This window comes from Syngnathus scovelli, chromosome 18 (genome assembly GCF_024217435.2).
Source record: "Syngnathus scovelli strain Florida chromosome 18, RoL_Ssco_1.2, whole genome shotgun sequence".
NCBI classification, from domain to species: Eukaryota; Metazoa; Chordata; class Actinopteri; order Syngnathiformes; family Syngnathidae; genus Syngnathus; species Syngnathus scovelli.
This window is the reverse complement of record NC_090864.1, coordinates 693,406-706,138: the sequence shown is the minus strand read 5'-3', so window position 1 is coordinate 706,138 and position 12,733 is coordinate 693,406. Positions and strand designations below refer to the sequence as shown.

The window sequence follows — 12,733 nt, the reverse complement described above, 5'->3', positions numbered from 1 at the left end:
CTACGGCTCGGCTGAGCTAGTAGATTATTACTTGAATCCCTTGTCAATTCTACATCCGAGTTACATCAAAGATACTAATGATTTTGTTTCAAAAGTACGGACCTTGACCGTGCCACAGACCTGTTGGTTGTTTTCCATGGATGTTGAAAACTTGTATACTAATATTGAAACTGCTAGGGGTTTAGAGGCGGTACGCAATGTTTTGGCACGTAATCCGATTTTGGGCCGCCCGGATGAACACATTTTGGCATTGCTGGAACTCAATCTGACTAAGAATGATTTTCAATTTGACAATGGGTATTTTTTACAGGTCAAGGGGACAGCAATGGGGAAACGTTTCTCTCCAGCCTATGCCAATATCTATATGGCTGAATGGGAGGAGAACGCCTTGACACAGTGCTCTAAGAAACCTATAGCTTACCTGAGGTTCTTAGATGATATTTGGGGAATTTGGGGAGATTCTAGGGAAGAATTTGACGTGTTTCTTAAAACCTTAAATGGCCACCACCCTTCAATTAAACTGACGGCACAGATTAGCGAGAGGGAAATTAATTTTCTTGACACAACTACATATAAGGGACCGGAATTTCATACAACAGGGGGACTTGATGTCAGAGTATTTTTTAAATCCACAGATACTCATGCGCTACTACACAAAAAGAGTTTTCACCCTAGACACACGTTTGGGGGTTTGGTTTATTCACAACTCTTGAGATTCGGGAGAATTTGCACTCGCACAGAAGATAGGGAAGAAGCGACCAAAGTCTTGTTCAGGTCATTACAGCAACGAGGTTATTCTCGGTCATTTCTTCGCACGATTAAGCTACAAACATGGAAAAAAGGAAGAAGAGGGGACACTCAGCGGGTTAAAAAAATGATACTTCCTCTAATTTCGATTTACAACTCTTACACAGTCAATGTTCACAGAAAAATTAAACAGAATTTGGAAGCGTCGGCGCTGACTGACCTGAAGGCGAAACATAAGGTGGTTTCAGCCTTCAAAAGGAATCCAAATTTAAAAGATTTGTTGGTTAGCACTAAAATGAAAAGTGGGTCCTCTCGTGCAGCCAGGAGATCAATAGGAGTGATAACAGACTCTCAGAAGAAAGAACATTTCTTCACACAGACGGGTAAGGCCTTGTCTACGCGGAATGCGGTCTACTGTATGAGCTGTCGATTGTGTGGAGTTATGTATGTGGGACGGACTCGAAATGATGTCAGAAGCAGACTGCATGCGCACCGCTACAGCATCACACATAACCAGAAGCGTAACACGCATGTAGTACGCCATTTCCGCCTGCACGGGTTACGTAACTTGAGAATACGGATTTTGGAGAGCTGTGCGGGCTGGACACAAAGGGATAGGGAAAACGCGGAAATGAGATGGGTCAGGAGGTTGAAAACTCAATATCCACTAGGACTCAATTTGGCAACAACGGAAACGGAGAACACTGGAATATCGGGGTTAAAATAGAAGTTCTAGTGGTGGAGTTTACACGGTTGGGGAAAATTTGGAGGGAATGCCCTCCCGAAACGATATATGGAAATTAGGGAAAATATCATAATTGTTCCTTGGTTTAAGTTCTTGTGGGGGATGTTTATGTGATTGGGAGACGGCTGAAAGGAGGTTGGAGAAAAACCTGACACTTTCCATTTAATCAAAGAGTCTAACTCTGGTTGGCTGGTTTTCCTGACAACATAGATAAAGTGCCCAACTCGGACACCAAATTCTAATCTTCATCCTTATTTGGACTCTACTCTAACATTAAATCCTAACACTTAATCAATTCATAAAATTTACATAAGTTCAGATTCAGAATGAAAACCTAACCCAAACCCTAATTCTAACCTTGACCTCTGACCCTAACCATTAACGCTAAATTAATTAGGAATTACACCAAATTTCAACAAAATTAATCTAAACTGAACCTTATGTTGATCCTAAATGCAATGAGATTCCAGAATGAATTTTAATCCAACCAAATCTAAAAATTTACGTTTAAATTGAATTAAATTACAAAACAAAAAAAAGGGGGGACTATAATCGAATTATATTTTTGATTTTAAGCAAACTCTAAAAGAAAAATATAAAAAAAAGAAGGATTTTTCTTCTAACACATAAAAGGAAAACATAGTACGTGATGGGACGCTTGAGGGCGCCCTTGGCACACTAAATCGCTGTGGTACGAATAGAGCTCGGCTAGACGCGAATATTAGGGGATTAATGATACCCTTTAAATTCAGAAATGAAAAAGTACTTCCGCGTTGCTAACGCTCATAACATTAGCCACGATACGCTTATAGTGATTTCGTTACAAATATACGATCGTATTAATGTTATAAATTAATTCTACGAATTAATGGAATCGGGTAACACACTTTAATAATACCAGGGGGTTGAGGAGAATTTTATTCCATATGAATTTTTTATTTGGACGAGGGGAGGGTTTGGGAAAATAGGGGGATTACAGAAAAAAAAAGAGCCGGCAGAGTAATTGACAGGAGTTTACGAGTATTTCCGGGGGGCGGGACCTAGGGGGATCGCGATTTACGTAGATGAATGTATTTCTAAATATATAATTTGATTTAGATGATGAATTCAATTTACATTTAAATGTTTCACGACTAACCTAATTAAACGGTACCAATAGGGTTTACAGAATGTCTTAGTGCTTATCAGTTAGATGTGGGAACGTGATTGAATGACGAGAGCCGTCAGTTGCTTCGCTGAGGCTCGTGGGAGAGAAAAGAAAAGAGAAAAGAAGGGTTGGCTTTCGGCTGTGGCGCTGTGAGGCAGGAGAGTGGCACTGGGGAAGCCCTTCTTTCCAGGTAATGTGGAAGATTCTTCCGATTCTTTTTGAGAAAAACAGGTGAACCCTTTTTAATCGCTAAAGCTAAGTTATACGGTACTACGCTATGCTAGCCTTTATTGGTATAGGATATGTGAGAGTATGCTAAGCTAAAAGACAACGAAAAGAGAAAATATTAAATTGCCGGATGAATGAGACCGGATATCAATAAAGGAAACACAGCTAACGCTCATAACATTAGCTACGATACGCTTACGGGGATTTGGTTACGAATGTACGATCGTATTAATGTTATGAATTAATTCTACGAATGAAGGGGATCGGGGTACACACTTTAATAATACCAGGGGATTTAGGAGAATGGTATTCCATATTGTTCGTTTATTTGGGCGATGTGAGATTTTGTAAGATAGGGGGATTACGGAAAAAAGAGCCGCCAGAGTGATTGACAGGAGTTTACGAGTGTTTCCAGGGGGCGGGACTTAGGGGGATCGCAATTTATGTAGATGAATGTATTTCTAAATATATGTCTTGATTTAGAGGATGAATTCAATTTACATTTAAATGTTTCACGTCTAACCCGATTAAACGGTACCATAGGGGTTACCGAATGTTTTAGGGCTTATCGGTTAGATGTGGGAACGTCATGGGATGACGAGAGCCGTCAGTTAATTCGCTGAGGCTCGTGGGGGGGGTGGCGTTCGGCGGTGGCGCTGTGACTCAGGAGAGTGGCACTGGGGAAGACCTTCTTTCCAGGTAAGGTGGAAGATTCTTCCGATTCTTTGAGAGAAACAGGTGAACCCTTTTTAATTGCTAAAGTTACGTTATGCGGTACTACGCTATGCTGGAATTTATTGGTATAGGATGTGCGGGAGTATGCTAAGGTAAAAGAGAACGAAAAGAGAAAATATTAAATTGCCGGATATCAATAAAGGAAACACAGCTAACGCTCATAACATTAGCTACGATACGCTTACGGGGATTTGGTTACGACTGATGGCGCCGCGGATGGCTGCCACGGTGAGTCGCTCTCTGTTTCTTTGTCTTATTTTGTGTGTTTTCTGTGTCTTCTGCTGTCCATCCCGGATCACTTTTACTAGAGAAGCACTGTTAAACATCGGTCAGTCTTCTTCTGGTATTTTCTCTCCTGTTCTCTCTGATTCAGACTGTTTGTCGGAGATTTTAGCCGGAGCGGCGGTGCTATACAAGCTAGCGCGACGGCGGCGACGCGGAAAACGAGCGGGAGCCCTCGTAAAGCTGAGGCAGAGAGGGTTCCGTTCTGCCCCACCGTCAATTCATCTGGCGAATGTCCGCTCCCTGGCGAACAAGATGGACGAACTGCTGCTCCTCACTTCAAGGAACACGGACTTCAGCAGATCCGCCGCGCTGTGTTTTGTTGAGACGTGGCTTAGCGAACGAACCCCCCACCACGCCATGGAGTTAGCTGGGTTTCGGCTAACGCGTGCAGATCGCAGCGCGGAGCTCTCCGGAAAATCAAAGGGAGGTGGTCTCTGTTTCTACATTAATGAACGTTGGTGTACCGATGTCATGGTGTTGAAAGAGTTTTGCAGCCCTCTCCTAGAAACACTTTTCATAAACTGCCGGCCGTTCTATTCACCACGGGAGTTCTCCTCGATCGTCATGGCGGCTGTTTACATCCCACCACACGCACGTGCGAGTGAAGCCACGCAGATGCTGGCTGACCAGGTGACAGACATGGAGAAACTTCTACCAAATTCACTAATCATTGTTCTGGGTGATCTTAACAGGGCGAACCTCGCACACAAACTCCCCAGATACAGACAGCACATAACGTGTCCCACCAGAGGGGCACAGACACTGGACCACTGCTACACCGTAATTAAGGATGCATACCACTCTGTGGCTTGTGCAGCTTTAGGACTCTCGGACCACTGTCTAGTTCATCTGATCCCTGCCTACAGACAGAAACTAAAAACTAAAAGCCTGTGGTGAGGACTGTCAGGAAGTGGACATTGGAGTCAAGGCAGGACCTCCGAGCCTGCTTTGACTGCACCGATTGGAGTGTTTTTGAAGCTGCAAATTCAGACTTGCATGAACTCACTGACACTGTCACATCATACATCAGTTTTTGTGAGGATCTGTGTGTGCAGACTAAGACCTTCTGCACGTACAACAACGACAAACCTTGGTTTACACCGAACCTTAGGAGGCTGCGCAAAGTCAAGGAGGAGGCCTACAGGAGCGGCGACCGGGACCTGTTCAAGCAGACCAGAAACACACTGAACCGAGAGGTCAGGAAAGCCAGGAGGTGCCACGAAGAACAACTGATGTTTTTTTTTGTCATTACAGCTGAGCTTGGGCTCCATGCTATGCTGAAATTGCTAAGCCACTAACAGGAGTGGCTCATGGACAGCCGTTAGCAGTCAAAGATACATTCGCGTGGACACCAAAAGTAGAAGAAGGATTGACAAGATTGAAAATGATATTAGTTCAAACAACAAAGGGTGTGATAATGGATAAGGTGCTATTGACGATGTCAATAACAAAACTGTTTTGCCAAAATGACTTTTAAGGCAACGCCTGTTGTGTCACTTATGTGACAACAGGGGGGAGATGAGTTATTAGTTACCTATTAGTTACCTTTGGTTTAGATTCTTGAAAAAAAAATGTTTTTTTAAGCATGTCCTGTTTGTGTGAAACATGATCCACACAGGAACCTAAAAGAAACTCTATATGAAAATTCGAAGATTCGAATAGTGGAGCCTAACAGGAACATGGAAAAAGTGAACAGCTGAGAAATGGCCTTCGATGTACTGGCAGTGAATTATAAATTCAGGACAGTTCAGTAATATCTGTAAAGTGAGCATAACACCATTAATACTGAGGTCAAAATAGAGATGATACTAGGCAAAATTTGGAAACTAGATCAGAAATTGAAGGCTCAAATCAGGAAAGGTGGAAAGGTAATAGAGAGAATGGCATAAAATCAAAGTTAGGAAAACAAAAGATAGATAGTGGCCTGAAAATAGGAGGAGTTTCTGGAAATTACAGTATAATTGAGAGAAATAACAGTTAAGACTTGCAATTTAAGTTTAGGGTAATCTGTCAATTTAAAATGGTTCAAATGAGGTCCATCACAGTATTTCCGTCTACAAGTTCCATCTGTAGACCGAATTCCTATCACTTGGAATTCACAACAAGGACTCCGCTGTCCTTACCCAGGTACCCTTTTTCTGGGGACTAAAATACCCCAACCACGCAGCCAACAAAAAGGTCTCACCGAGTCTCCGAGAGATTTCCTTTGAAGTTTCCGTCAATCCTCGCTGCCGAGAGGTGCTGAACCGGACGCCGGCCTGGTGGATGAACATTGTTCCCCAGGGCTTTCCTTCAGGCGTCCTGTGACCTCTGCCGTGCACGGATTCGGCGTCTTCAACACTCTTCGGATCAGCGAGCAGATTTTCAGGAAATCCCGGACGAGCCCCCAAAAATGTTGGGTTGACAACATTTACCAGAAATCAATCTCGGAGACGGTAGGTCTTTCTTGGCTTAGCGTTTTCTCCTGCGCAGAAGGGCGGATCCCGGACACAGCAAGTGTGGCTGAGATTCGCGCTCTGCTCTGAGATTTGCCGTGCTTTTATTGAGAGAGAAACAAAGGGGCAAGTGTACATGGTCGAATAGGTTTCCAGACAGAAAGAACAACATTCCACAGTTATATCCCATTACCACAGAACACAGGGAGTACTCTTTATGGAGTGGGCAGTATGGACGTCTCATGACCATTAGCTCAACAAAGATGTAGTCTTTAGTGCCTCTGGGAATACATTGCTGTGCCGTACTCATGACCTTTGTCCGCTTCAGCCGTCCCATGACAATCTCATGATCTACACATGTCTAGCTAACTGTGGGGCTTATTGTATAGTGCGGCTAATGACTGCCATATGCCCCCAAGTCATTTTCACGAGGCCAGATTCTGCGGAGAATCTTGCACACAAAAGTAGTTACATAGAATCCAATGATAAAAAGTATATCATTTCCATCAGTTTTATAACTTGTATTACTTTTGCAGGTTGTCGATTGCAGTCTTGGAAAGTTTATGTTGAATTCACGTGAAAATGTTAACCCTAACCCTTTTGATTTTTATGATGATTGATGATTTTCAGGACGGAATCCCCGTGCGCCATGATTCATTGTGTGTCTATATTCATTTAGTAGATACTCGATGCCTGTGTAGTTTTGTGAGCACAAGTGTCCGTTGTTGGTATTGCCGAGTGTGAGGTGCACAGTCAATTTTCAGGAACTTGGGGATGACGATCCTGGATGACTGCAAGGTTCGACAGGACTGGCTGCAAGACGTGATGATGTGGTAGGACGTTTGCCGGTTCCTTTTTAAATGCCTAATGACACATTGGGCGAATGTGTTAAAGGGGGGTGGAGTTACGTTTGAGTGCGTAAATAGATACATATAAAATTTAATTGTGACATTCAATGCTTTTTTGGATTCACTTGTTTTGGAGGCTTTAACAGGACGTGCCAGAATTCAACAGGCAGCAGTCACAGGAGAAATCGTGCGAGACTGACAGCACGATGAGAAATAAGGAAGATAATTCATAACTCCTGGGGGGAGTGTTGTTGTTTGTTTGTTTGTTTGTTTGTTTTAGGTTCACGCGGGCCTCTGGATCGTAGGAGTAGATGCAGGGACGCTTGGAGGTTCTATTGAACAACGACCACCAATCATCCCCGTGCCCCAAACAACCACAAAGGAGAAGAATTGTTTGCTGACGACTGGTTATGGAGATGTCGATTACTAGGGAACTCCTGAACGCTGACCGGGGCCTGGGAAGAGACTCTGAGGACGGTGAAGTGGACATAAAGATCTTGGATGGACAGCAGGCCCTGGGCAGTGATCCCAGAGCAATTCAACGACAGACACATACATATGCAAGGGGGGCAAAACTAAGAGCATTTCAACTTTGCAGTATGCTGTGATATTGTGTCAATATTATGTCCTTCATTACTTTATCAAACGACCACATGCGGCATTATTTTAATTAGTCACATGACTAAAAGGTTGACATCAGCATCTGCTGTCCAGAATATCATGTTGGCCCAGTGTGAACAAGATGAGTGGGACCGCCTTGCGTAAATCGCCTACCTGTCTATTTTTCTTGACGATCCAGAACAAAATACATTCCATTATAACGAACATAGCCAAAGCCGGATGAAGGGCTGTAGTTCTGATAAACTCTGGAATGTAAACTTTCATGCTTTTTGATGGTACTATACTATATTGTGTAAGCATATACTCATTTATACACATATGTAGTTATTAGTTGATGTTTTGTTTTCCCATGAATTCCAATGTTAAAAACAGGAGGGAATGTTGGAAATGATATACTTTTTATCATTGGATTCTATGTATCTACTTTTGTGTGCAAGACTCTCCGCAGTATGTGACCATCTAGCCTTGTGAAAATGATTTGGGGGCATATGGCCGGCTAATGACTGGAGTCATTAGCCGCGCTATACAATAAGCCCCATAGTTAGCTAGACATGTTCAGATCATGAGATTGTCATGGGATGGCTGAAGCAGACAGAGGTCTCATTTAAGTTGAAGTCATGAGTACGACACCGGGATGTATTCCCAGGGCCACTAAAGACTACGTTTTTGTTAAGCTAATAGTCATGAGACGTCCATACTGCTCCGTCCATGAGAGTTTGTTCTGTGGTAATGAGATATAACTATGGAATGTATTTCCTGCCTGTGAACCTACCCGATCATGTACACTTGCCCAATTGTTTCTTTCTCAATAAAAAGCTCGGCAAAACTCAGAGCAGAGCGCGAATCTCAGCCACACTTGCTGTGTCTGGGATGCGCCCTTCTGCGCAGGAGAAAACGCTAAGCCAAGAAAGACCTACCGTCTCCGAGATTGATTTCAGATAAATGTTGTCAACCCAACAGTCCTCTCCCCACTGCTCTTCTCTTCTACACCAACGATTTCTCCGCAAGTGACTCTTCCGTGAAGCTCCTGAAGTATGCAGACGACACCACTCTCATCGGACTGATCCAGAACGGTGATGAGACTGCGTACAGACAGGAGGTGGAGCGGCTGGTCACTGGTGCAGCCAAAACCACCTGGACTTGAACCCGCTCAAGACCGTGGAGATGACAGTGGACTTCAGGCGAGGCCCTTCACCACTTTCACCCCTCACTATCCGCAGTAATACTATTGTCTCATCAGACACCTTCAAGTTCCTGGGAACCACAATCTCTCGGGACCTGAAATGGACCGGCCACATAGACTCTGTCCGGAAGAAGGCCCAGCAGAGGCTGTACTTCCTGAGACAGCTCAAGAAGTTCAACCTGCCACGGGAGCTGCTGAAGACCTTCTACACTGCCATCATCCAGTCTGTCCTCTGCACCTCCATCACTGTCTGGTTTGGATCGGCCTCCAAACAAGACAAGCACAGACTGCAACGGACAATAAGGACTGCAGAAAAGATAATTGGAATCAACCTCCCATCTATCCAAGACTTGTACCTGTCCAGGACCAGGAAACTTGCAAGTAACATCTCAACAGACCCTTCGCACCCAGGTTGCAGCCTGTTTGAACTACTCCCCTCCGGACGCCGTTATAGAGCTCTGTACACTAAAACCAGCAGACACAGAGACAGCTTCTTCCCCCAGGCTGTCGCTCTGATGAACTCACACCACTCTTAGAGTCTCAGAGTCATTACTGTGCAATAACATCCCGCTTGCCACACCTTTTTTGTCTACACTGTTTGTACTATGTGTCCTCTCTGCATCCATTGCAGCCTGGTCATCCTAGAAGAGGGACCCTCCCATCTGTGGTCTCTTCTCAAGGTTTCTCATTTCCCCTAGCTGGAGTTTTGAGTTTTTCCTTGCCCTCTTGGGAGTTTAAGATCAGGGGGTGTTTGAGAATATCTTTCGTTCTTCACATGTCCTGAGTGTTGTTGTTAGTCACCTAAATGTTGAACAGAGGCTGTGATTTACCGAAGTCAAATTCCTTGTTTGGCACGCTCAAACATGGCGAGTAAAAAACTCTTGAATCTTGAATCTTGAATGTACGATCGTATTAATGTTATAAATTAATTCTACGAATGAAGGGGATCGGGGTACACACTTTAATAATACCAGGGGATTTAGGAGAATGTTATTTTATATTGATCGTTTATTTGGGCGATGTGAGGTTTTGAAAGATAGGGGGATTACGGAGAAAAGAGCCGCCAGGGTGATTGACAGGAGTTTACGAGTGTTTCCAGGGGGCGGGACTTAGGGGGATCGCAATTTACGTAGATGAATGTATTCCTAAATATATGATTGGATTTAAATTATGAATTCAATTTACATTTAAATGTTGCACGACTAAACCAATTAAACAGTACCGATAGGGTTTGCCGATATATATATTTTTTGGTGCTTATCAGTTAGATGTGGGTGCGTGATTGTATGACGAGAGCCGTCAGTTGCTTCGCTGAGGCTCTGGGGAGGAGGTGCTCGGCGGTAGGATGGTGACTCGGGGGAAGGGCACTGGGGAAGACCTTGTTTCCAGTTAATATGGAAGATTCTTCCGATTCTTTGAGAATATCAGGTGAAACTTTTTTAATCGTCAAGGCTAGGTTATGCTGTATTACGCTATGCTAGACTTTATTGAGATGGGATATGCGGGAGCATGCGAAGCAAAACTATACCAGGTTAGCCCTAAACTTTGTTTTACCAGACTTGTGGCATGCCATACAAAGGAATACAAAGGTTTTGTACGTAGGTTTAATGGTTGAACAAATCAGCACAACAAAAGGACTAAAAGACTGACCAATTGATTTATGCTGTCTGCGTTAAAGCTGGACAGTTGACTAGACAGATACTGAGATTTCGATTGAGGAGGTAGACACACTCCGGGGCTTGATCGACCCCGGTGGGGCCTCCCTTGGGCGAGGGTGTCTGGTGATAATGGCCGAAACACTCTGTGACCCCAAGGTGTCTACAAAATTATGACGTTCAAATTACCCAGAACAACAATGTCGACTTAATGGGATCCCTTTTGAAGAAAGTGGTTGGTTGAGTATAGAAACAAGATATTGGGTCAAGAATGCTGCAAGGGTGGTAGACGTGATGTGGTCCAGGGATGGGGTGGCTTTCTTCTCTCGCGTCTCGCTGTTTTTCCGTCTTGCTGGCTGGGGTCCTGGGGGGCGCCTCGGCTGCTCCGGGGGGGGGGTTTCTGGTTGAGGTGCGGTCTCGCTTCGCCGTCCTTCGTTCCGGAGTTTGTGCGACTCCGGTGCGGCGGGGTTTGCTGAGGGGGACATGCGTCGGCCTGTGCCCTCCGCTGCCTTCTGTCTGGCCGGCTGGGTCGGCGGACCCTTTGGGGAAGGTGTAGCGAGATAACCTTATAGACCTAGTCCTAACCCCTAATCCCTAAACCTAACCCCTAATCCCTAACCCCTAATCCCTAAACCTAACCCCTAATCCCTAAACCTAACCCCTAACCCTAATCCCTAACCTTAACCTCTAAAGAAAATGGTTGGTTGAATATAAAAACGAGATATTAGTTCAAAAATAGTTAAAAGGGAATAGACAAAGGTAATCCAAGGGTAGGACTTTAAATTAGTGTTTTTTTTTTCCCTCAGGTGACCAGATCGGGTAAGTACAGTCAAAATCAAACATACAAGAAGCACAAACACGAGTTCAAGGTAAAAAAAATAACTTTATTAAGCCCTAAGTAGTCCGGGCCAACATGGCTGGCGCGTCCGCAATGGGTAGGATACTTTGGAGCCGGTTATGGGGGGCAGGTAAGGATAGAAGGACCGTGCCTTTGCTCCTCTCCTTCGGGGGAGGAACTTTTTAGCTGACCCTAACCCCTAACTTCTAAGGAAAACGGTTGGTTGAATATAAAAACAAGACATGAGGTAAACAATGGTTCAAAGTGAATAGACATAATGTAATCCAAGGGTAGGACTTTAGGTTGTTTTTTTTTTCTTCTCTTATTTTTTCCATCTTGCTGGCCGAAGACCTGGGTAGCGCCTCAGCTACTCGGGGGAGGTTCTGGCAGAGGTGCATTCTCACTTCGCTGTCCTTCGTACCCAATCCAGATTTTATGTGACCTGGTACGGCGAGGTTTACTGGTGAGACATGCGTAGGCTCGTGCCTTCCGTTGCCTTCTATCTAACCGACAGGGTCGGCGGACCCTTTGGGGAAGGTTTAGCGAGATAAACTCAAAATACCTAACCCTAAACCCTAACCCCCTAACCCTAACCCTAACCCACATGCAACAAAACTAAATTTAGCTGCAATTCCCGTGTGCCAGACCTGAGGAAGGCACAAAAGATGCCGAAACGTTGTCGATGGCCACAAGGAGGAAATAAAAGGGAGCGCAAACTAGCGCCAATAGGAAAACAATTAGACGCAAAATTATAATTTACCCACGCTCTACCCAGATAGGAGAGCGCATGGATGCCGCACAGAGCAAGATGCTCTCGCTCCACCCAGATAGGGGAGTCGATGAATTAAGTGCGAGGTACAACTAATTTGACCGCAAATGCAGCTGTCAATCTATCATGCCAAGTCGAGACTCATTTATTACATATATAACAAAGGCGACCGGATAGGCAAAGTGCAAACACAAAAACAAACAACAATTACAAAGCAAATACATGTTTATTAAGCCCAATTTGGCCTGACCAGCATGGCTGGCGCAGCCACGATGGACAGGGTGCTCTGGGGCTGGTTGTGGGACGTGGGCGTGGATGGTAGGACCGTACCTTTGCTCCTCTCCCTCGGGGGAGGAACTCTCTACTTAACCCTAACCCTACCCTTACCCTAACCCTAACCCTGTGCTGAATGATGTGAATGTCAAACTGGAAGGATGGAAATGCTTTGGAATGGGTTGAATCGGTTGAAAAATGTACAAATAATAAATGAAATGTCG

General features: G+C 44.5%; 1 long non-coding RNA gene across 1 annotated transcript; it reads left to right on the top strand.

Moving 5' to 3' along the window:
* Nucleotides 1-1,806: 1,806 nt before the first annotated feature.
* LOC125985971 (uncharacterized) lies at nucleotides 1,807-8,703 on the top strand. Its single transcript, XR_011085718.1, has 2 exons — nucleotides 1,807-5,083; nucleotides 5,142-8,703. It is a non-coding gene; the product is annotated as an uncharacterized lncRNA (long non-coding RNA).
* The last annotated feature ends 4,030 nt before the right edge of the window (nucleotides 8,704-12,733 follow it).